General features: G+C 41.8%; 1 protein-coding gene across 1 annotated transcript in view; it reads right to left on the reverse strand.

Annotated features, from left to right (window-relative positions):
• zfhx3b (zinc finger homeobox 3b) overlaps positions 1-11,198 on the reverse strand; it is a 232,418-nt gene extending 221,220 nt beyond the window's left edge. Inside the window, exon 1 of the mRNA XM_070898222.1 lies at positions 11,151-11,198. The gene's annotated coding sequence lies outside the window, so the exon portion shown is untranslated. The remainder of the gene's footprint in view (positions 1-11,150) is intronic.
• Positions 11,199-26,498: the final 15,300 nt, after the last annotated feature.

Below are 26,498 nucleotides of genomic sequence, written 5' to 3' on the forward strand. Positions count from 1 at the left end.
GTAACCCAGCAGACATCGCAAAGAAGTCACTTGTGAAAATTTGTACAAATCCAAACATTTATTTTAAACTTATTTTGAGAAGATAACTCAAAGCTTCAAAATGGAACCCGGGGGCCCGTGAAGGAAGTATACTTAGACAGTCTCTTGAAAAGCTGCTAATTGTTTTCAAATTAGTGTTCAAGACCAGATAGATAGAGAAAACCAGAAGATAAATCCCACCTCCACGAGCCCTGCGCTATAATCAACGCGATGGAATTAAAAACAGACCAACTTGTTTTATCAGTGTTGAACTATAATTGTCAGCCAAACATGTTTCTAACCCTTGACACTCCCTGAAGTATTCTTCATTTTAATGTGTTTTCATCAAATAATATGAAAACTCTGAAGTGAGCTGATATTTTGCTTACTCAAGAGATTTATTTAAATGAGGAATTGGTTTATTAGTTTTGTACATTGTTTCATTTCCCTATCAAGGCAGTACCACAGTTAATCTGGTAGTTACTCAACTCTGGAGTGAAGTATGCAATATCTCGTTAACACTTCCACCATACAATACTCATCCTACCGGACACATCCTTATGGAGGTCACATGTGGCCAGTTTTGACATCAGACAGAGACCTAACTCTCCTCCACGTCTCCTCGGGCAAGAATGGCGGACTGGACGGTGCTTTTAAGTAGCTATGCTGGTGTCCTTGATCTGGATGCAATTGGATTTCAAAGAAGCAGCAATGAAAGTGCTTGGCTGGAAATCTTGGTCTGGAATCACTCCAAGTTCCACAGTGACAAGGCAGAGCCATTTATTCATTATTAGAGTACTGTATAATTCACAGGTTATATGAATGCAATATGTATGTTTTGAAAGCTGGAGAAGAAAGTTAGGTTTTTTGAATGTCACAATTCCACAGAAACAGCTTTGATCTCCACTTTTTTATTCATTTGTGTTTAAATGAAAAATCCCAAGTTGCCACCTGTGTTTATAACCCTTCTGTTTGATGTCACTTAGCGGGGCCACACTATGCCGATGTATACCATGTGTTAAATTCCAGTTACAACACTGCCATCTGCCATACTCTCACACCAGCCACTCTAACTTGCACGTGGTCACTGCACAAAGTTACAATCGCTCAGTATTCTGCAAAGAAACACTCCATACATAACCGTCACTGCATTCAAAAGGTTTGGATTTTTATAAATAGTATTTTTCATAATATTTTGATAGTTGCTATCTTAAAGGAAAGAAGCTGTGTCAACAAATAGAAGTTGGCATTAACAAACATTTCAGACCATGTTCTCAATTACTTATAGCATTCAGTTCAATTACCCTCTCCTCCAGTTTTCTATTTTAAAGGGTGTTCTTTTTGTTTGGGGAAGAGGAAAATGCAAAAATCTGTGGGCCACTTTTGGGGAAGTAACAAAATCCGTAAACATTTCCTTCCACAGAAGAGGTCTGATGACTTTCAGTGGGTGAGGCTTTTCAAAATTCGCATCACAGAATTAATGGCAAAATAGCTAGCTGGATTAAAAATTGGTTTGGCAAGAGAAAACAGGATGTGTTGATAAATGGTAGAAAAGGTCGAGGTGGAGGTTGTTAATGATTGGCTGTTAGTAAACTTCATTCAGCTCTACTGGTCTCAGTATTCATAAATAATACGGCGCAAGGTGCTTTTACTAAAATTATAAAATTGGCTGAGCACAAGTAGCTGATTTGGTCAGGTGATGAATATAAGCGATTTCAAAAGCATTCAAAGGAATCTAAACAATTAAGCAAATAGACTAAGGATGGATTTTGATGCAGATATATAAGTGTAAGGTAATGCACACTGCAACAGGAAACATATGCCAAGTATACCATTAACAAAGGTGGAAAAAGAAAAGCACTTGGGTGTGATTATTGATGATTCACTGAAAGTTTCCAGTCAACGGAAAGCTGTTACGAACAAGGTAATCAAGTATTGGGATGCATCTCAAGGGCATTTGATTACAAGTCCAAACAAGCTATTTTAACTTCACACAGATTATTAGTTAGACCAATATGCAATTTTGAGTACCCTGCCTATTCCTGACTCCCCAAAACCTATTCCTGACTCCCCAAAACCTTTGCACCATCTACAAGGCACAAGTCAGGCATGTAATGGAATACTCTCCACTTGCATGGATGAGTGCAGCTCCAACAACACTCAAGAAACGCGACACCATCCAGGACAAAGCAGCCCGCTTGATCGGCAACCATCCACCACCTTCAACATTCACTCCCTCCACCACTGGCACACCGTGGCTGCAGTGTGTACTGTCTACAAGATGTACTGCAGCAACTCGCCTAAGCTTCTTCGGCAGCACCTCTCAAACTCACCTCTACCTCCTAGAAGGACAAGGGCAGCAGGCGCATGGGAACACCATCAGCTGCAATTCCCCTCCAAGTTACACATCATCCTGACTTGGAAATATATCATCCTCTTTCATCGTCGTTGGATCAAAAACCTGGAACTCCCTCCCTAACAGCACTGTGGGAGTATCTTCACGGCACGGACTGCAGCGGTTCAAGAAGGCAGCTCACCACCACCTTCTCAAAGGCAATTAGAGATGGGCAATAAATGCTCACATCCCAGGAATGAATAAAAAAAAAGGACACCTCAATACACCAGAAAGCAGAGAGTCGGGATAAATAGGTCCTTTTCGGGTTGGAAATCGGTGGTTATTGGTGTGCCGCAGGGATCAGTGCTGGGACCACAACTGTTTACAATATACAGAGATGACCTGGAAGAGGGGACAGAGTGTAGTGTAACAAAATTTGCAGATGACACAAAGATTAGTGGGAAAGCGGGTTGTGTAGAGGACACAGAGAGGCTGCAGAGAGATTTAGATAGGTTAAGCGAATGGGCTAAGGTTTGGCCTCACATTTTCTGACAATATCGGAAAATGTGAGGTCATCAACCTTGGAAAAAAAAACAGTAAAAGGGAATATTATTTGAATGGGGAGAAATTACAACATGCTGCGGTGCAGAGGGACCTGGGGGACCTTGTGCACGAATCCCAAAAAGTTAGTTTGCAGGTGCAGCAGGTAATCAGGAAGGCGAATGGAATGTTGGCCTTCATTGCGAGAGGGATGGAGTACAAAAGCAAGGAGGTCCTGCTGCAACTGTACAGGGTATTGGTGAGGCCGCACCTGGAGTACTGCGTGCAGTTTTGGTCACCTTACTTAAGGAAGGATATATTAGCTTTGGAGGGGGTACAGAGACGATTCACTAGGCTGATTCCGGAGATGAGGGGGTTACCTTATGATGATAGATTGAGTAGACTGGGTCTTTACTCGTTGGAGTTCAGAAGGATGAGGGGTGATCTTATAGAAACATTTAAAATAATGAAAAGGATAGACAGGATAGAGACAGAGAGGTTGTTTTCACTGGTCGGGGAGACTAGAACTAGGGGGCACAGCCTCAAAATACGGGGGAGACAATTTAAAACCGAGTTGAGAAGGAATTTCTTCTCCCAGAGGGTTGTCAATCTGTGGAATTCTCTGCCCAAGGAAGCAGTTGAGGTTAGCTCATTGAATATATTCAAATCACAGATAGATAGATTTTTAACCAATAAGGGAATTAAGGGTTATGGGGAGCGGGCGGGTAAGTGGAGCTGAGTCCACGGCCAGATCAGCCATGATCTTGTTGAATGGCGGAGCAGGCTCGAGGGGCTAGATGGCCTACTCCTGTTCCTAATTCTTATGTTCTTATGTTCTTATTAATGTTGCGGAAGTCGAGAACCAGGGGTCACAGTCTAAGGATAAGGGGTAAGCCATTTAGGACCGAGATGAGGAGAGACTTCTTCACCCAGAGAGTGGTGAACCTGTGGAATTCTCTACCACAGAAAGTTGTTGAGGCCAATTCACTAAATATATTCAAAAAGGAGTTAGATGTACTCCTTACTACTAGGGGGATCAAGAGGTATGGTGAGAAAGCAGGAATGGGGTACTGAAGTTGCATGTTCAGCCATGAACTCATTGAATGGCAGTGCAGGCTTGAAGGGCCAAATGGCCTACTCCTGCACCTATTTTCTATGTTTCTATGTTTCTATACTGATGTTCGTTCTGTGACGCAAATTATTCCAGGACTCAAGAAAAACCCACAGAACTGAAGTTGTTTCCATTGGAGAAAAGAGGACTGAAAGCCTGAATCTTGAAAAATGCTGCAAGGCATGGATCACAAAAATGTAAGCAAATTATTTGATTTGGACCATGAGTATAGAACTAGAGTATATGCGTATACATTTACAAACTTCAAACTACACTAGAGGTGAAAAGCATTTTCTCCCCACAGGGTAGGTGATATGAACTTCCATCAAAACCAGTTAATGTCAATTAACTCCTTTAAAAAAAAAAGCTGAATAAACATCGGGTTTGAAGGTTATAGGCTATGTGTGGAGCCCGGTGCTATATGGAACATAGCAGTTCCTTTGTTCCACAGGTGACATTTTCATGGGCCTTTGTTATTTGGACCATGAAAATGTCACCTGCAGAAAGTAACTGGCCAGGATTGCATAATGGAGGTACATTTAGACAGATATTCTGAAGTATCCCATGATTATCTTTGGAGGATATGGAGAAATATTGCAAAACTTCCTTCAAGAAGCTAAATTGGGTGAAGTCCATGGCAGACCAGATTCTATACGGTTTGTTGAATGAACAGGTTTGTTGAGCCAAATAGCCTTTGTAAGAATATTAGAACATAAGAAATAGGAGCAGGAGTAGGCCATACAGCCCCTCGAGCCTGCTCCACCATTTAATATGATCACGGCAGATCCAATCATGGACACGGGTCCGCTCCCCATAACCCCTTATTCCCTTATCGTTTAAGAAACTGTCTATTTCTGTCTTAAATGTATTCAATGTCCCAGCTTCCACAGCTCTCTGAGGCAGCGAATTCCACAGATTTACAACCCTCTGAGAGAAGAAATTTCTCCTCATCTCAGTTTTAAATGGGCGGCCCCTTATTCTAAGATTATGCCCTCTAGTTCTAGTCTCCCCTATCAGTGGAAACATCCTCTCTGCATCCACCTTGCCAAGCCCCCTCATAATCTTATTTGTTTCGTTAAGATCACCTCTCATTCTTCTGAATTCCAATGAGTAGAGGTACAACCTACTCAACCTTTCCTCATAAGTCAACCCCTTCATCTCTGGAATCAACCTAGTGAACCCTTCTCTGAACTGCCTCCAAAGCAAGTTTATCCTTTCGTAAATATGGAAACCAAAACTGCACGCAGTATTCCAGGTGTGGCCTCACCAATATCCTGTATAGCTGCAGCAAGACTTCGCTGCTTTTATACTCCGTGCCCTTTGCAATAAAGGCCAAGATTCCACGGCCTTCCGATCACTTGCTGTACCTGCATACTAACTTTTTGTGTTTCATGCACAAGTACCCCCAGGTCCCGCAGTGCTGCGGCACTTTGCAATCTTTCTCTATTTAAATAATAACTTGCTGTTTGATTTTTTTCTGCCAAAGTGCATGACCTCACACTTTCCTACATTATACTCCATCTTGTGTGCCACTCCTTCTTATCTTCTTATACCAGGTTGTTCCTGGCTGTTGCAACCAGTAACTAATGGGGTGCCGCAGGGATCAGTGCTGGGACCCCAACTATTTACAATCTATATTAACGACTTGGAAGAAGGGACTGAGTGTAATATAGCCAAGTTTACTGAAGATACAAAGATGGGAGGAAAAGCAATGTGTGAGGAGGACACAAAAAATCTGCAAAAAGACATAGACAGGCTAAGTGAGTGGGCAAACATTTGGCAGATAGAGCATAATGTTGGAAAGTGCATGAGACACAAAAGCATAGTATGCAGGTACAGCAAGTGATCAGGAAGGTCAATGGAATCTTGGCCTTTATTGCAAGGGGGATAGAGTATAAAAGCAGGGAAGTCTTGCTACAGCTATACAGGATATTGGTGAGGCCACACCTGGAATATTGCGTGCAGTTTTGGTTTCCATATTTACGAAAGGATATACTTGCTTTGGAGGCAGTTCAGAGAAGGTTCACTCGGTTGATTCTGGAGATTAGGGGGTTGACTTATGAGGAAAGGTTGAGTAGAGTGGGCCTCTACTCATTGGAGTTCAGGAGAATGAGAGGCGATCTTATCGAAACGTATAAGATTATGACGAGGCTTGACAGGGTGGATGCTGAGATGATGTTTCCACGGGTGGGGGAGACTAGAACTAGAGGGCATGATCTTAGAATAAGGGGCTGCCCATTTAAAACAGAGATGAGGAGAAATTTCTTCTCTCAAGAGGGTTGTCAATCTGTGGAATTCGCTGCCTCAGAGAGCTGTGGAAGCTGGGACATTGAATATATTTAAGACTGAAATAGACAATTTCTTAAACGATAAAGGGATAAGGGGTTATGGGGAGCGGGCAGGGAGGTGGAGCTGAGTCCATGATCAGATCAGCCATGATCTTATTGAATGGCGGAGCAGGCTTGAGGGGCCATATGGTCTACTCCTGTTCCTATTTCTTATGTTCTTATGCTGTTGGCCCTTCTTTAAATATGCACATCAGGCTCCAATGACATCATCGGGGCCTGATGGCTATTTTAACCAGTGGCCCGAGCAGGGAAGCAATCATAGCTTTCTTGCTAGGTCAATCTCGCGGGAAAGAATGCAGCAGAGGCCCAAATAGGTCCGATTTTTTTTTTTTACTTTCCTTGCAGGGCCAAAAGGAGCATGGATGCGCATCTGGGCCCCACATGGATAATTTAGACCTCCTGTGTTCCGAACTCCCTCTTTTCCCGATTGCAAGACCCGCCTGAAACTCCCTACCCACGACATAGCCGAGTGCTGGGGAACGGTATTTCAGATCTCGGCCTTCTGCCCCCCGACATTCCATCTCACATATCCTAACCAGCAGCCCTTCAACGGATCGTTGCTGCCTGTTCGAAAATCAGCCCAGGACAGCTTCTGGGTTATATTTCTGTGAAGCCATGCCAAGCAGGACCGACCTATGGGTTGGTTCGGCCTCCAAGCCGCCTGATACTGCGCCAGCCTGGAGTGGTGAGCTGCAGCCGAATGCCTGCTCAGAGGGCTCAGCTTGCTGGCGAGATTTAAAATGAGGCCCGAGTTCAAAATGGCTCAGGCCTCCTTGCCCATGTGACGTGTGGGCAGTCAGCGCACTCCGCTGGTCCGCTTGCCCGAAAGTGTAAATCGGCCCCATCGTCCACGGGCATCTTCTAGCAACATTACACTGCTGTTTACTCAGTTCTACCGTGGAATATATAAACGGCCCAGTATCTTCCGAATGTAAAGCTCTTATTATGAGACAGTGATTCTTTTTTTTTCTGTAATTATTTTAATGAGCACTTCTGAAGTAAAAAGGAACTGTGGAATACGCAGCCTTACTGCACTTCAAAAAAAAAATGTCACTCACAGGGTTGGCTGCTTGCTAGTGAAAAGTCATAAAGGGGAAAATGGCCCCTTTTATCTCTGAGCATCAGATTCATTGAAATGCTCTGCATTTATGTCCATTATTAAGAGGGGGATGAGGAAAGAAATGAATGCACTTAGCCTTTTGACGGGCATGCATACATGTACAGTGGTTAAACACAATGGCCACAAGAAGGACTGCAGAAACCTGTGAATTTACTGGTGAGCTCAGACCAATTCAGAGCCCTGCACATTTCAGTGGTTTCCTCACAAACAGATCCCTCTGTGCAGCCTTCTGAACCCTGTGCAGCTGTGTTATGCAGATGTGCAGCTGCTAGCATTACTTTTTCTTACCATATGAGCAGCGACACTTTGCTTCCTTCCACTTGCAGGCTGACTTCGTCATGGTTGGGTTTCCCAATAAAAGCGATCCCTGGTGGGGCACATTATAAGGAAGTGCTTGATCACAACTGTAGTTTGGACAATGCACCCTGACTGGGATCATTTCTCACTGAGAAACCTTTCTGACACAAAGTTAAATGGAGAGAAAAGAAAGGTTTTGTTGTGAAGATGTCAAAATAGGAAGAATATCAAAACAGCACCGGAAAAAAATTACTGCTTTATAGCAGAAGTTATAAGTTTAATTTATTATCCAGATGCTAGTGAGATTTTTAACGGCCTACTAAAATGATATTGAAGACTACAGAAAATAACAGTTGCGTCATAAACTGCTCAACGCGATGCATTCTAGCACAAGCTTAAAAACCCTCCCCAAGTAACAAACATGGCTCAACACTGGAAAGTAATCGCAAGTAACCCAGGGTAATGATTTGGAACATCATCTTTAGAATTGTGCATCTTTACTAATGCCAGATTGTAGATATTTCTGGTTGTTCTAAAATGTCCTATTGGTGTAAACACAGGACATCTTCGAAACAGGTTTGTTTGCGGTAATGCGCAAGTGTGATGCGCAGCAAGCGGCCAAGAGCTTCCCAAAAGAGAGAGCATGCAGGGGGGGGGGGGGGGGAGGAGGGGGGAGGAGAGAGACTCACAGAAGAAAAAGCAGAATGAGGGAGAGTAACTATAGGCCACCATCATGCACGACCTTGTAGTCAACTGAGAAGTTGCACAGGCAGGGGCCTGACGGCAATTCTTTGCCCACACACTCAGGCAAAGAATGGCATGTGAGAACTAAATAGCAAAGCAAGGCCAGAACTAGATTAATAGCTTCAACATTCATTGACTGAAAGTTACTGTTTGCAATGTTAGGAATCAAACATGTATTCATATGACATTCTGCCCTCTATTTTAACTGAGGCATTCAGTTTATTCTAAATGGGTTAATATCTCTATTAAAATAGCAGACAGAGGAAACTTTAAGTATTCGTACACTAATATTGCAAACAATAACTGAAAGCCCTTAGTGCTCTTAAGTCTAAACTCCAGATAAGCTTAAAATAATGGAGGAAGATCAATCATACAAACAGCATAGTGTATTTAGGATATTTCATTGCTCTATGTCCAGTCATGTTTCTCATTTGTGTGACATGCTACAAATGAACACAGAGAGACTTTATTTTAAAGATTCAATAAAGTAACAAAAATAAGCAAACCTACTGAAAAGTAATGGCAGTTCAGTGCCACGAGATATATTTACTGAGCTGGTTCACACCATGTTGCTACCTGTTGAGTGCTGTAAGACACATTTTCGGATTTGGCTCATACAATTTTGGTGGCACTGTAGGACCTGCAATGAGGCCAGGTGTGCACTTGAAGTGCCGTAACCTACAAGTCTACGGATCAAGAGCTGCAAAGTGGGATTAGGCTTGATGGCTCTTTTTTGACTGGCACGGACACGATGGGCCGAATAGCCTCCTTTTGTGCCATAAACCTCTCCGATTCTACAAGCATGCTAATTAAAGACACTCAATTGTGATTTTAAAAAAAACTGTGCAAGACAAAGCTATTGAGAAGGGGACATGTTGGCAATATTTTTGGGGCCAAGATTAGGCTATAGCCTTTCCCTACAACCCTCGGCATGCTAACCTGAACTGCACCCACCCTTCCTCCACAATAATGTTAAAAGAATAGATGGTGCCTTGGCGCCCAGCTTGAGTATCTCTGCTCAAACGCAGTTTGTGGCACCTTTCAGACCCACAGTGATATTTAAATAATGGGAAAGCAGCATCAAGAGAACGGTAGCATAGTGGTAATAACCCCTGGACTAATGATCCAGAAACGCAAGTTCAAATCCCACCATGGCAGCTGGGGAATTTAAATTCAGCCAATTAAATAAATCTGAAATAAAAAGCTAATATCAGTAATGGTGACCATGAAACTACCGGATTGTCATAAAAACCCATCTGGTTCATTAATGTCCTTTAGGGAAGGAAACCTGCTGTCCTTACCCAGTCTTACATGTGACTCCAGACCCACAGCAATGTGGTTGACTCTGAAATGGCCTCGCAGCCTCTCATGGGCAATAAATGCTCACATTCTGTGAACGAATAAAAAAAAAAAATATGGCCACAAGAACAAGGATACCCTGGAGCTATCATTTGCTTAAGCTGCTTTATTAAACAAAACATTTAAAAATAAATGATAAGATGAAGAATGTTTAGACTGTGTTAGCAATGCAACTGAAACAGATGGTAAATGAAAAGCATAATCTTGTGCCCTGGCCTTATTTTTACCTGTGTGTTGGTCATGCCTGTGAGACGCAATTCCCTTTCCTTCTTGCTGCTGAAATAGCCAGAGTCAGAGAAGTAGGAAGAGCAAAATTATAATGGGAGCTGGCATGGACTTGGGCCTGTATTCAAGGTAGTTTACATGGGTGCAAACCTGTGTTTCCTCAACCCACCTTCACATGCAAGGCATGGGGCAAAACTGAAGCTCGCATCTACTGGAGGACTCGCTCCTCCGTTAGTGCCTACCCATTCTGAGCTCTGTCTGCTCTGCAGCTGCCATGATATTGTAACTTTTGAGCTTCACGAAAGTATATTTATCTTATTCTATCTTCTGGTTTAAAACAAAATGAGATAGAAAGCAATTTTCCTTAAGAAGTGGGTAAGCACCGGCTGATTGTGAGTCAGACAATGTGCTCTCGCACAATCCGCCAGCTTCACTGCATCTGAGAGCACAGACTGCAATCTCTGCCAAGAACTACTTCTGTTTCAAATTACTATCACTGTAGAACAACACATTCAGATGCTGCGACGCAGCTAGCTTAGTCAGAGCCCTGCTGAAACATTAGCGTCCTTCCTGTCAACTCACTGTGCTTCACAACGTCTGCCAAACAAGCAGCTGTCAACCCACCAATTCAAAGCTGTGGCAATGCAGCCTGCTGATTCTGTTCCGATACACTGCAAGTATTCATGAAGACTAGAAACTCACCAACAGTACACAAGTACATTCAAAATCTATTCATCTAGGTTTTTGCCAGGTAGCTTCGAAAAAGCACATACACACTGTCAAACAAAATTAACCCTCAGAGTTCCAGAGCAAATTCAGTGTGCTGTCACTTAATTAAAGGGATCAGAATTCAGAAAAGGAATGCTAGATTTTTTCCTCTTGAAAAGTATCTGCTAATGAAGGCCTAGTAATTGCCATCAACTAGGCCTGATGTAACTCAAAACTGTAGATACTGATTCATCTTTTACCGTTTAAGAAAACAAATCAAGGTATTTTGACCCAAACATTGCTTCGGACAATAACCCATTATTGTTCCATACTATAATGACTCACATCACAGTCCTTGCAGCTTATCTCTGGCTTCCTATTCAAGGACACAGATGATCCTGTACTGGAACCTTAGATCGACACCACAGCAAGCTGCCAGCAGCAGCAACATTCACATTGGTGGCACTCTTGCCTCGGAGTCAAAAAGCTGTGGTTTCAAATTGCAATCCAGGACTTGAGCACTACAGTCAAATACAAAGGGAGTGCCAAATTGCCAGAGTCACTATCCTACATGTTAAATGTTTATTCATCGTGGAGAATAGATGTTAAATGGCTCCTTGATAGAAAATCACTAAACACTTCCTAGCTGTGTTTGACTTAGAGGTATTTTCCTACCAACAGCAAAGTGAGAGAAAGCACAAATTAGAACAATCCATAGAACTGCCCAAGTTAATAATACAGTAGTAGTGATCTTGTCCATTGGGTGCCATCTTCACACAGAAGCTTCTTTTGTGAAGGTGGCATTGCCCTAACTTTTCAGGGATTGGCAATAGAGAAAACCACCAAGATAAGTGGGCTATTTGTTTATGCCAAGAGTTTTTGCCGTGCACAACTGAAATTTCTGTTGATCATGCTCCTTCAAAACACGTCCACTGGTATAGACATTTGTAGCCTGATGTTACAGCCCTCAAGGGGTTAATTCCATTTCACTCAGCTTCCTGTTGCTAGGCTGAAACAGTATTTACTGATGGATAGCCAGTTCCATTCTGAACTCTCCATCATGCTCTATTGTTTTGCTGCCTTGTGCCTCTACATCGTTTAATGAGATTAGCTTTTCTGCATGCCTCTGCTGGTCAGCAAGGCCTGATATAGCAACCCACATCAAACAGAGTCCTTCTGCAAACAGTCAAATACAGAAGATATTACCAGCACAAAACATACCTATTCTCCACGATGAATAAATTACCAGCATCGCCAACACAGCCAAGTGAACAACTTTGATAAACAAAATATTTGTTTAAGTGAGTACTATTAAAGCAAATCTAAGCCATTATTGCTCAACAATTAGTTCTTACCACGTGACTGCGTCAAGCTCTATGCTAAGTAAATATCTGAATCTCTTGATTCCAGCTTTGTTTCAGAGAGTTTACACCAAGGCTGCACCATGTACCCCACAGACTTTCAACCATGATGATGTGCTGAAGTGAAACCGATAGTTTCAAACAGTTTACCTTTCCAAATGCATTTACAAGTATGGCAGAAATTTGATTTGATCACATACAACATCATTTAAATATAACATCCTGTTCACCAGCTCTGCAACAACCAATTCATTCTGCAAACGAAGAGTCTGTTGATTGTTGAAATGAGTAATCAAATATTCTGATACAATAAGCCATCACAGCCCACAGTCTTTGGTTCCTGGTTAAAGGTTTAAACGGGTTTCAGCTCGTTCAGCATACAAGGCTTTTGAAGCCAAGACATAGCTCATTTGCCTCGCTAATAAAGGTCTAAAAATACATGTGTGTTTATTTTACTACTGAAACTATATAAATCCTGCAAGATGTAATCAGCATGTGAACAACACTGCGTCACTCACAGACCAGCTGGATTGGGGACAAGATCATTTGCCCGTTCTGTGAATTACAATTCCTTTTTTTAAACATCAGGAAAAATTTCAAGCAATTTCTTCAGAACCTTACAAGGTTTGATCAAGTGGGACATTTTAAAGAACAGATGGATCCAAATGAAGTCCTAGCCAACTGTGCAATATTCTGGCAAAGCCTCAGCTAGGGGGAATGGTGGGGCTGATTAATGGCCAAAATGGAGATCTATTGGAGGTGGCAGAAGGCATGACTGAGGTACTAAATGTGTACGTTGCGCATTGGTGTTTACCAAGGAAGAGGACTTTGCCAACGCTATGGGAAATGAGGAGGATGCCAGGATACAGGACAAAATAAACATAGATAAGGAGGAGGCACTAGGAAGGCTGGCAGTACTTAAAGTAGATATGTTACCCAGTCTGCATTGGATGCATCCTAGGCTGTTGAGGGAAGTACAGGCAGAATTTGCAGAGGTGCTGGCCACAATCTTCCAATCCTCCTTAGATACAGGGAAGGTGCCAAAGGACTGGAGGATTGCAAATGTTACACCCTTGTTCAAAAAAAGAGGATAAACCTGGCAATTATAGGCCAGCCAGTTTAACATCCGTTGTGGGGAAGCTTTTAGAAACAATAATCTGGGAGAAAGTTAACGGCCACTTGATAAGCATGGACAAACAAAGGAGAGCCAGCACGAATCTGTTAATGGCAAATCGTGTTTGACTAACTTGATTGAGTTTTTTGATGAGGTAACTGAGAGGGTGGATGAGGGCAGTGCAGTTGATCTTGTGTATATGGACTTTCAGAAAGTGTTTGATAAAATACCACGTATTAAACTTATTCGCAAAATTGAAGCCCATGGGATAAAAGGGGCAGTAGTACCATGGGTACAACATTGGCTAAAGGATAGAAAACAAAGTTGGGTTAATGGCTGTTTTTCGAACTGGAGTGAAGTGTTCAGTGGAGTTCCCAAAGGTTCAGTACTAGGACCACTGGTGTTTTTGATATACATCAATGACTTGGACTTGGGAGTACAGGGCACAATTTTGAAATCTGCAGATGACACGAAACTTGGAAGTGTAGTAAACAGTGAGAAATATAGCAATAGACTTCAAGATGACATGGACAGGCTGGTGGAATGGGCAGTACGTGGCAGATGAAATTCAATGCAGAAAAGTGTGAGGTGATACATTTAGGTAAGAAGAATAAGGAGAGACAATACATGTTAAATAGAACAATTTTAAAGGGGGTGCAAGAAGAAAGAGACCTGGGGGTGCTTGTGCACTAATCTTTGAAGGTGGCAGAGCAGGATAACAAAGCAGTTAATAGAGCATATGAGATCCTGGACTTTATAAATAGAGGCACAGGAGAGAAATTGGGCTGCCTGCGAACTCCAGTGCCGGTTTAGCGCTGCCGCTAACTCTTCACCCCTGGGCCTCTAGCTCCTCGCAGATTGTGACGTTGTAAAGTGATCACCATCCCGTTACCGCCCCCTGCTGTATCGCCGGGCGTCAACAACAGCAGGAAGAGGAGGCGTTGGTAATTCAGCTGGCTGCTTGTGGAGCGCTAATTAAAGGAATTGGTTTTCAGGTCGGCCAACCTTTATTATTTGCACCAGTCTGGTGTCTGCTCAAAGTTTTTGCTGTTTCATTGCTGGAAGATGTCCAAGTCCTCCACTTTGTGAGAGTGCTTGGGGCTGTAATGGCAGTTGTGCAGGTCGCTTGGCAACGCAGAAATGCTGAGAAGTAGGTTGTGCACCATCATTGTACCTTCCCTTTAAGCGAGCAAAGCAGCCTCTGATGCCGGTAGCATTGCACTCCACATTGTTCAGCGCTCTGCCGCTGTCGACCCGTTCTCGCACTTTAGCGCCCTAAGAGAAGTGGTTAGCGCTTGATTTAGCACTCCACTTCCCTCTTGGAGCACTAAAGCTGAAATTCCCGACAACAGAGAATCATTCGCGCCTGGCGATACTTTTTCTACTTTTCAAAAGCTAGCGCTACGGGATTTCTAGCCACAAGAGTACAAAAGCCAGGAAGTTATGCTACACCTATATAAAACACTAGTTTGGCCCCAGCTGGAGTAGTGTGTCCAATTCTGGGCACTACTCTTTAGGAAGGGCATGAAGGCTTTGGAGAGAGTACAGAAAAGATTTATTAGAATGGTTCCAGGGATGAGGGACTCCAATTACGTGGATAGACTGGAGAAGCTGGGGTTGATCTCCTTAGAATAGAGAAGGCTAAGACGAGATTTGATAGAGGTGTTGAAAATCATGAAGAGCTTAGATAGAGTAAATAAAAATAAACGGTTTCTAATGGCTGAACAGTCGGTAACCAAAGGGCACTGATTTAAGGTGATTGACAAAAGAACCAGAGGTGACACGAGGAAAAACATTTTTACACAACGGGTCGTTAGGATTTGGAATGCATTGCCTGATAGGGTGGTGGATAGAGATTCAATAATTGCCTTCAAAAGGGAAATTGCAGGGATATTGGGAAAGAGTGGGGGACTGCTCTTCGAAAAAGCCGGCGCAGACTCGATGGGCTGAATGGTCTCCTGCTGTGCTGTACTTTTCTATGATTATATGATGAGGCACTTCACAGGCTGGTCAATATTAGATTGCATACATAGTGGCTTTTCTTGGTGGACTTTCCACTAATTTGATATTAATCCCATTAGTTAATGAAGCTTTATTTGGAATTATGGTGCAAGATGGACTTCAGATACTTTCCTTAAACTTTACGGCACAACCTCTACTTTCACACCAGTTTCTATGTCCATGTATGGAAACTGGTTCTGAGTCAACCTGAATAATATTTAGATTTTCTTTTTAATTTTAACTAAAATGACAGTCACAAAAACACAAGGGCTTATTACACACAGGTATGACTTATAAACCAGGCTGGAGAATGCAGAACGTAAACTCATATCACAGCTACTTTCAAACAGTGCAAATTGACTAAAGCAGGAAAGCAGCTGAACCACACGGACCTCGACTGTCCCAGGCTCAGCAGAGGAAGGGAGGGGAGAAAATTGCCACTAAATAAAAATAAACACATTTTGGTGAAAGAGAACACACGTTTCATTCCGAGGTGGGAAATTGGAGCATCATAAAATGCTTCTGCCATAAGAAAATAATCTGAAGCAAAAGGTTTTACAAGTCCCAAAGTTTTATAGGCTGAATGTACTGATCTGAAGATAATCAAAGCCACATTCTGACAGACTGACCATGAAGTTTTTTTTTAAATGACCTTTTTAAGATAAGCGGCACCACCTTCCGTGAGCATGGCTGACAGTACAGTCCGCACCATTTTTATAAAGCTACACTCTTACGTTTTGTTAAATGATATTTGGTCATGAGCTAGTGGTTCTAATCAAGAATATAAATTGGTTCCTAACCACACTTTTATCTATGCCAGGCATTTGGATTGAGCCCGAGATTAATACAAGCCACCATCAAAAGTCCAAAGCCTTGATCATTTTCATCGCTCATCAAAGATGGGAGCTGCTGCAATCCTTTAATTTGCATTTTCTCGGCCAGATTTCAGAAATATCAAAAAAATTGCCTTTTTTTTAAATTGTCTTTTCATTTAAAGTTTTATATATATATATATTGTTATTGACTTGAGTTCTGCAGGACTCAAAGTTGTGTCACAGAATGAGAATCTTTTTTAATAACTCAACTTAATGAGATTTTTTTCAATGTTACTTTGAATTCAGATCATAATTAGGTAGAAACATTACAAAATTTGTAGTTTGGCGCTTGCATATTTTATACTTTAGCATTTTAATAAATTCTTTCAACTGCAATTATATTTGCATAATTGATCTTACATGTGTAGATTGTTACTATATGAAACACATCTGTGGTAAATTTGGGTTACTTTTTTCTGTTCTCCTCCCTTCTCAAGGCATCATACGCCCAACGAGGAATTGGGCATGTGGGCTCCTCCCAGGCCTCTGACTGTGTTGCTCTGGAAGTGGCAGGTTTAGCCTGACCACTGACCTGGTCAACACTTTCTCCCATTCACCCATCCCCCCCCCGCTCCCCCCACCCCCCCCCCCCCACTGGCCCTCACTCCTGACAGCCCACGAGATTGTTTTCATTGATTGACATAATTCAGGAAAACAGAAGGTTACTTCAAGGATCAGAGAAGCTGTTAACATTTATACTTATTTGCATGAAAAATACATGGATATCATTCAGAGGCTGCAAGTTGCAATGTTACAGGGGCCCATTTTTGGTCATAAAATGAAAAATATGCATGCATGACATTTCCTGATGGCTCAGTTTGTAAATGTGCTCCTGGTATTGTGTGAGCCATACAGATCAAGAAATGCTCTGATTTGGTCCTTGTCTGTACGGAGTTAGTTCTTCACAATGGGGGCACTATAATTGACCCCAGTCATACCCCTTAATTTGGAAGAGAGAACATTAACCAAGATTTGTATTCTTGATCATTAAATTGTGAAGTGTGCAGGTGTGAATGTAAGCTGACGATAGGATTAGGCTTCATTATAATGTCTTCCACAGTTGGAGAGCCTGTTGGTATTTACGGCCTTGGTTTATACATGAAGAATGGGCACTCAAGCAAGACACCAGAGACAATTGGTGCCTATGGAATCAGTCCCCAACATGAAATAGCACCTGCAGCAAAGGTAGGAAGAAAAGAGTTGACAAAAATATGTACAAATGTATTGCAATACCTGTGGGCACTCCTTATAAGCTGTTCTGGATCTTTTTGTTTAATCAACACATGCTTAAAATCATCACCCACGGTCTAAACCTGGTTAGTGCATTTATATCAATTAAGAAAAAGATGCTACACCTTTACACTGTTGCGTTTGGTGGGCAGAGAAAAGGTTACAAGGACATCCTCAAAGCCTCCCTGATAAAGTGCAACATCCCCACCGACACCTGGGAGTCCCTGGCCAAAGATCGCCCTAAGTGGAGGAAGTGCATCCGGGAGGGCGCTGAGCACCTCGAGCCATGTCGCCGAGAGCATGCAGAAATCAAGCGCAGGCAGCGGAATGAGCATGCGGCAAACTAGTCCCACCCACCCTTTCCCTCACCGACTATCTGTCCCACCTGTGACAGAGACTGTGGCTCTCGTATTGAACTGTTCAGCCACCTAAGGACTCATGATAAGAGTGGAAGCAAGTTGTCCTCAACTCCGAGGAACTGCCTATGATAATGATGATGATGCGTTTGCTTTAAATCATTAGTTGTTTCCATACCGCCTACATTGAATGGCAATTATTCTACAACCTGTGTTCATGTGTTATGATGGGTGCAACACATCAAATGTGGACTGTGCACTAACACCACAGATATTAATCCTGCACTTTGGTTATTTAATAATACATATATTATATATCCTTTCTATTAGTGGAGAGTTGTCACTGCATTATTCCTTACTCACGCTTATGGGCAGAAGCTCAGGAAACTACCTTCTAAAACTAAAATGTCTTCCAGCACCATCCTTTATGACATTCTTTGTTGTCAGCAGAGGTCAGCCTCAGGAATGGGCACTCATCGCTGGCCTCTGCTTTTCGCTCTCGGATATCTAGCCAATCATACGACGATGCCGGGGCTTCAGGTAAAAGAGCGAAGGTCAGTCACAACTGCAAATGTACTTAAATTCAGCTAAACTGTAAGAACATGAATACTTGCAACAAATAGCTCCAGGAAGAATCTATATTTGAAATGGGTATACTTCCTCAGTTCCCATCTACAGCTTATGGAACCATAGCAGTTTAAAGAACAGAACGAGGCCATTCGGCCTATCGTGCCTGTGCCTGCTCTTAGGTTAAAGAAATCCAAAACTAATCCTGCTGCCTTGTGCTCTCCCAATGGTCCCGTATCTTCCCCATCTTCAAAAATATGTGCATTTTTTGCTTAATAGATGCCTCAATGACTCCCTGTGGCAAATCATTCAGCGTTATAATGCCTCTGGGTAAAGAGACTAACTTCTAACTTCTCTCCTTACTTTCTTGGGTTAGGTGAACACAAACTCGTTTTGCTACAGATGTAGGGGAACAATGCAAATAGAACAGGCCAGCCTGCAGTCGGCCACCAGTTGAGACATCTGACCCACCCACCCACCTGTGCTGTGAACACATTGAGAAAGCCAGTCATCTGGCATGGATATACTATCAGAACTAAACAGCACTAATATTGCTGTTACAAGGATAGGAAGTGCTTTGTTGATATTGCTGTTAAAGAGGGAGGAAGTATGCAACCGCGATTTGTACTGGACCTCAAACCTGAGCTGAGCAAACTTTATATTAGATAATGTAACAATTATCGAATATCTTTCTTAGCAATACAACCCTGCAATGTAAACAATACATAATTGTAAAAGGATCAATAGCTGCAATCATTTTGACCATGTTAATTGTAAATAAAATTGTTATAACATGTCAACCTCATTTCCTTTCTCTCAGCATCATCCTAACAGACGACCATGCCAGGTTCCCATTATGTGCTCGGAACTTTATAGGTTCTCAATCAGACCTGATCAATGTGTCGAGATAATGCATGGAGTAAGTAAGACTCTTTCAAAATGCAACTTTAAAATCAATGAAGGGGACAACATAATGAGTGGTGTCCAAAGCCCAGAGGAAACCATTCACTGTGCTGTTTGCGATTATATTTTATCATGGGCTGATAAACAGATCACTTTTAATGAGTACACAGCATATGCACGTTACTCAGGTCTTTCAGCCTCCCAGGACATTAGTGCTGTAAACAACTTGAATGGGTCAGCAGTTCTATAGGTGCAAGGCACTTAAACCTTAAAACAAAGCAAAAAAAACCCACAACTTTTAAAGGCAAGGCAATCATCAACACATTACATCAGGAAAAGCAAAGTAGTGGGCATATCTCTATACACAGTATCCTTAGCCATATTTCATCTCGATCAGTGGTCTTCAATGTTTTTCTATGTGGGGGATTCTCCTGAAAATATTTTATTTGGGGGCAACCTTGTATTGAAACACTTGCAGGGACTCTCACCCTCCCAAACTTTAAGATCGTGCCACTGATTCCAAGACAACCTGCCATTGTTGGCAGGAACAGGTTTTATTAGAAACAGAGAGAAAAGAAAGAAAGACTTGCATTTATATAGCGCCTTTCATGATTACTGGATGTCTCAAATGCTTTACAGCCAATGAAGTACTTTTGGAGTGTAGTCACTGTTCTAACATGGGAACCGCGGCAGCCAACTTGCGCACAGCAAACTCCCACAAACAGCAATGTGACAATGACCAGATAATCTGTTTTTGTCATGTTGATTGAGGGATAAATATTGACCAGGACAGTAACATACTAACATGTCAACAAATACAGATCTCAGAGATCCTCTGGGATCCAGGGCTCCCAGTTTGAAAAGAGAAATGATGATCAACATAAGAAATGTTTCAAGGTGATGTTTTCCACTGATACCATTTTTAAGCTTTGGACAGAGCGGTGGCTGGTGTGCAACGGCCACCACACGTTAAAAAAATCCACGCACAGGCATCTTCCACACTTCAAGATTTAGTTTGGGATCTGGAATATTAGGTCCTTCGTGGAAGCAAGTCACCCTCGACTCGAGGGACTGCCTATGATGATGATGACAAACATTCTCTTAAACGTACCCTTCCTTTGCAATTTGCAGGTTTTTAAATCCACACTTGCCATCATCTGACCTTTCTCATCTCTCTTACTCTCTTCAGCCATAGTGGTGCCTTGCACTAGGAACCCTTCATCTAGATTTCTCTACAATTAAGGTCTTCTGCTATCAGGATGATAATGATGTCACATTGTTTGATAATACTGGTTAAAATAAATAAGGAAACTACTTTATCAACAAGGTAGGTCTATTTTGTTAAATTAAAAGATTTCATAAAACTGTTTATTTTGCCAATGATTCTATGAAGAGGAATTTCCCTTCTTTTGCCCTGCACACTGATGAGTTTGAGTATTTTCAAGTAATTTCTGTCAGCAGAATACAGTGAGATCACAAGCTGGTGGCAGAAACCGCTGTTGTGATCAGATGGGATCTCAGATACCATCTGATCACTACAATCACAAAACTGAAAACACTTGCTGTGTTTTTTTTATTGTGTAAATGAAATTGATAAAATGAAAGCCAGGAATTAGATGTTGAAAGAATGTCCTGAGTATTAAGTGGGAGTGGTTTGGAGCCTGGAGTTTCCCTTTAAGGTAGCCAGTGGTCCAAAACAGTGCGGTGACGGTGACTACACCCGACACACAGTGTCTTCATAGTCACCATGTTGCATTCAGTTTTAATTGCCACTTGTCATTTTAAGGTAGCCATTTGCCACCTGGCCATTGGATTTTTATCCATTACACTCTAATGAGCGCAAAAATGTAAATGAAAAAAAAACTGGACCTATTTAGATAAAGACAATTGTGGTCTCGAGACTGGGGCGATCGCACCCATTAGTCAGTCACAGACACAGTGATGTGTAACAGACATTTACAAAGACAGGACTGTGATGCTGTCCAGCTGGGACCAATCCTGCTGTGAATTTGGGAGGGAATAAAATTCATGAAGGGTCAGACTGTGCTGAAAGGCCCTCAGTTTTCTCACACGTTCCCTTTAATTCCAGGCAATGAGATAGCCAGACATTATCACTTTAACAAGAAACTATTTGATCAATCTTAGGTCAAGTTCAGAGATGTAAAGCACTGTCACCCCACAATCATGGTGCAGTCTGTGCTGACTGAGTATGTGGCTCACTATGATATTATTTACGGAGAGAAAAACCCCCAGAGATAACTACAGATTGCGTTACCATACACACTTCATACATTTAACAGAGGACCATAAGGTGCGTCTTTGTTGTCATTCTGCACAAACCACGTTGGGAAAGTATAAGGAGGCTCCTAGTAGATTCCAGCCATTGTCCCAGGTAGACAACAAGCAGTCGGAAATCCTTACGATAATTTGAAAACTATTAAAAAAGGTAAAATTGCAAAAAGGTTGTGTGAATTTTGTCACCATTGTCTGTACAAAATGCAAGAAAAATACCTTGAATTTTTGGATTGGGAAAGCTTTGGTTGGATTTTAAATGTGTTTTATATTTAAAGTACAAATAAACATCTAAACTGATCATTGAAAGACCTTGCCTACTGAAAATGATGTTTTTGGCAAATTGTTTAGCCCACATTGGGCTGACAGGGAATCGGCAGACCCCTTTTACACCATATTCCATTTTCTATCCCATGAACTTCAATGGCAAAAAATAAAGGTCAAGGTGTAAGGCAGGCCGCTGAGTCACTATCAGGTGACATTTTTCACTACTGTTGTTGACCAATTTCACCCCCATAATCTAATTAGGAGCGGTGTCTATGTGTGTGTGTGTGTGTATGTGTGTGTGAGACTGTGTGTGTGTGACTGTGTGTGTGTGTGTGTCTGTGTGTGTGTGAGACTGTGTGTGTGTGTGGGTGACTGTGTGCGTGTGTGACTGTATGCGTGTGTGAGACTGTGTGTGTGACTATGCGTGTGTGTCTGTGTGTTGTGCGTCTGTGTGTGTGTGACTATGCGTGTGTTTGTGTATGAGAGACTATGCGTGTGCCTGTGTGTGTGTGTGAGACTGTGTGTGTGCCTGTGTGAGACTGTGTGTGTGTGTGAGACTGTGTGTGTGTGTGTGTGTGTGTGTGTGTGTGAGACTGTGTGTGTGTGAGACTGTGTGTGTGTGAGTGTGAGTGTGTGTGTGTGTGAGACTGTGTGTGTGTGTGTGTGTGTGTGCGTGCGTTTGTGTGTGTGACTGTGTGCGTGTGTGTGTGAGACTGTGTGCGTGTGTGTGTGTGTGTGTGAGACTATGTGTGTGTGTGTGTGTGTGAGACTGTGTGTGTGTGTGTGTGTGTGTGTGAGACTATGTGTGTGTGTGTGTGAGACTGTGTGTGTGTGTGTGTGTGTGTGTGTGAGACTATGTGTGTGTGTGACTGTGTGTGTGAGGAAACATCACTGCAGCACACAGTGAGATACGGAGCCCTGGATTTGGTTTATAAATGCGCTGAACCGCCACTCTCTACAACTACTTCCTGTCAATCACAGGGCAAGGAGCTGCTGCTTTGGTGTGGATGTCAGTGATGTTTCTCAACAAGATCTCATTCCCCAGAATGGGGGAGCAAATCAACTAAAATCGATCATCTTTGAAACAAAGTTTTTGCAGACTATCGCACTTTCATGATAAAACTTTAAAACAGTAACAGTTATTTGTGGTGCATGTCAGCCAGTTCAATGAAAAGAGATATTGTTCCCTTTCGGAGAAATGGATGAAATGCCCTTTCCTCCCTTCACACCCAAGCCACCAAACAGAAGCGCAGTCACTCCCTGCAGCAAGCAAACATGGTCACGATCATCTACTGCAGCAACCAAAGTGGCAAGGAGTCCTTCGCCTCCCTCCGTGACCAAACAGGGCCATCTCCCCCTGGAAATCTGGTACTTAGTGGAGAATATTAATTTAGTTTGCATTGTTGTAAATGCTCCTGAAGGAGGTTCAACTTTTCGATGTTGTGATCAAAATAAGATTCTCATGTACTTTGACCTTGCTCTTGCTACACCATTAGAGTATAGAAATACAAAACTGCCCTTTTATGTTAAAAAAAAGGTAAATGACACCCAGCCCGACAGTCTGTCATGTCTGCCATTTGTCATACAAATGAGTCACTGGGACAATTGTTTGCACTGACTGCTGGGATCGGCATTAATGACAGATGTGGGCTACACTGTCAAAACTGAACTGGCTATTACAACTGCACACTCGTAATGATTAATAAGGTGCATTGAAATTAAAGTCAGCACAAGCAACATTAGAAGAATGTCATTTGTCACTGACAATAAATTTTAAATTTTGGCCCTGGAAAAAAAAACGGTTGCTTGGCTCCTTCAACCATGTGCTATAACTTGTTAAAATAATCAAAAAAAGGGAGAGTGGGTGAAGAGAAGGCCAGTGGTAGAGATGCAAGGCTGTTCCTCATCTTTGTGGAGTCTCCATTTAGGTAAAAACAAATTCTAGCCAGTATTTAAGATATAAATGTTGTTTCAAATTTCTAGATATATATATGCACAAGCAAACACGCTCTAAACAATATTGAGAATTGCAAAAAGATCCATCTGCTCTAGTTTTACTTATTCACCCAGAGCATTTTTCAATTGCAAATACAACTGTTCAACCACTTGCCAAATCCTGAACAATTCCAATATTATTTTCATGAAAGTGTAAATCTATGGGTGCTTTATAAATTCAGAACCTTTATATGGCTATGGAGCACGGTTCCACAGATAAGTTAAGTCGATAGCCACTTGGAAGGCTTCATTTCTGGCGACGTATGCCATACATGATTCCATCGTTCTCCAATGCCACAGGAAGGTAAGGCATTTACTTGTGGCAACCTGGGCAAAAATAAACCAAACGCTTCACTCCAATTAACAAACAAATTAGTGGAGCTTTACTTGTTCTTTGTTGTAAGAGCCAATGAAAACAAGGAATAATTATCTCTAAATATCTAACCATAGACTAGTCTACTCCCACACACATACACACACACCCAAATATGTCTAATATTTCAAAATGGCAACATATCGTGCACACTCAAGGAAAGTAGTAAATGATGGCTTTTAAGAAGTGGCTGTTTACATATTCACTCAGCAACAGCCACTCAAAGAACTTCCACATGTCCCTGCACTGATTTAGCAGGAGGCTGCTGAAACGACTTCTCACACAAAGAAGGGTCTGAACTGCTCTCTGACCTCTTCTGAACAGATCATGTATTAACAAAAAACTGACTGCAGGAGAAAAGATGCAACAATAAATGTTTAATCTGAATATACCAGATTCAATTTGGAACAGAAGTCTCCGAATGGTCATTATTGGTACTACAAGTACAAAGCACTTTTGGAGAAGAGTGGAGTGACTCAATGGTGCTGCCTAAAAAAAAATGAAAGACTTCATTTATATAGCCCCTTTCTCGATCACTGGACGTCTCAAAGAGCTTTACAGCAAATGGAGTACTTTTGGAGTGTCGTCACTGTTGTCATGTGGGATATGTGGATATGTCAGAATGATTTCCGCCATAACTTAATGCCCATTGTCAAAAACTGGTGCACTTTAGAATAAAGTTTTAACAGAATGAATGCAAAAGCTCCACAAAGCAACACTGTATTGTATTAAACATGGACTCTGAAGTCAGTCCAAATAGGATATACACAACATAGGGACTATAAACCAAAAATAAAACACATTAAAAAAAAGACCTGAAATGTGCCGCTGAAAAGTTTGGATTTAAGACCAATGTTTGGAAATAAAAATCATCGTCAGCTGGTTAAAATAAGCTTTCATCTATTTTAAAGAATCTGCTGAAGTTTTAAGAAAGGCTTCAGCAAATTATATATTTATTTGTAAGGGCATTGCGGAATGAAATTCCTGATGTCACCTCAATGACATATTTTCTGGGTGCTAGGGTGCAGCAAACAGCAGCAGCAGATCGATTTGTCCCCAGTACCTTCAACCACAAAACCTGTGGAGTATGCGCAAAAAGGCAGTCAGCTGAAGTTCTTGCAAGTTGTCAAACGTAAATGCCTGCCGTCGGCATTATACCTACAGCTGAGGATTAATCTTTCTGGAGCTCTGCCATTCAAGCAGCTCGATCACTATTAGAGAGCTCAAACAGGGGGAGTGAGTGCGTTCTGATTGTCCCTTCATGTCTCCTTTCTGTCAGGTTTGATCTGTGCTGTCTTGGGGCCCCCGAGAGCCGAGCTGTGGCCTTGTCATTTGAAAACATAGGTTAGCCTTGCTGCCCGGCAACACACGCTGACTGACAGCTGACACCGCCCCAGCTGTGCCTGGAGAGGAAAGTTGAGGGGGAGGGAGTGCAGGGGAGTGGGGTCATATGTCGGGGCACAAGACTGCAAATAAGCTCCTTTAGACATTAAGTTTTCCTTTCTCTTTGGTCTAGAAAATTCTGTATTTAAAGAATTATCTGCAAATAAAATTGACATTATGCCAGCACCAATGATTTGATGCTGGATAAAAATGTCCTTGTATTGGTAGTGTGGGGCAGTTTTTTTTAACCAGTTCAGAATTTCTACGTGAAAGAAATATGGCCTCAATTAGTTTATTTTGTGAAGGAAAGTACTACTAAAAGGAAACAACATCTTCAAATTACTAATTCATTCCGAAACAAATTATTGTTATGTACTTAGCATGGGGTGTAACAATTTTACAGAACCACAAAATCTTAATATTACTCCTTTAATGGCCATCTCATTAAGGAGCCTGATCAGATTCCTTTGCCAAAGTAAATATTTAACAGGATCTCAAATTGAGAGCTTTAATTTTATCACTATGCCAACAGTGGAGTGCAAGCCCTTGCAGAGATCCCATCCTCGAAATGCAAATATGAGCGATTAAAACACAGTTAATATCAAATAAATGAATGCAATTTACATATTGCATTAATTGTACTGTCAGAGTGTGTTTGCAGGGATTAATCCTGCGCTATTTTCAACTCTTAGGCACAAGATCTGGACAAAAACCTTGGAAGTTTGTAGTTCTTAATGATTAATTGGCCTTTTATTGCCTTATAATTAGTTTCACTTCAATGGGGCAAAAAAAGTATCTATTTTTATAAATAAATTTATCCATGAAAATGCCACAAAAATCCTGAAAATATATACTTTTTAAACTAGGTTTGTCATTTTTAATTTTGCCTTTCCTGGTGCGCAAGTTTAATATTGGTGGAAAAGAAAAATGTACCAATACAGGTGAGCTGGTATTCGACAGTCCATATTCGACATTC

This window comes from Pristiophorus japonicus, chromosome 13, assembly GCF_044704955.1.
Source record: "Pristiophorus japonicus isolate sPriJap1 chromosome 13, sPriJap1.hap1, whole genome shotgun sequence".
NCBI classification, from domain to species: Eukaryota; Metazoa; Chordata; class Chondrichthyes; family Pristiophoridae; genus Pristiophorus; species Pristiophorus japonicus.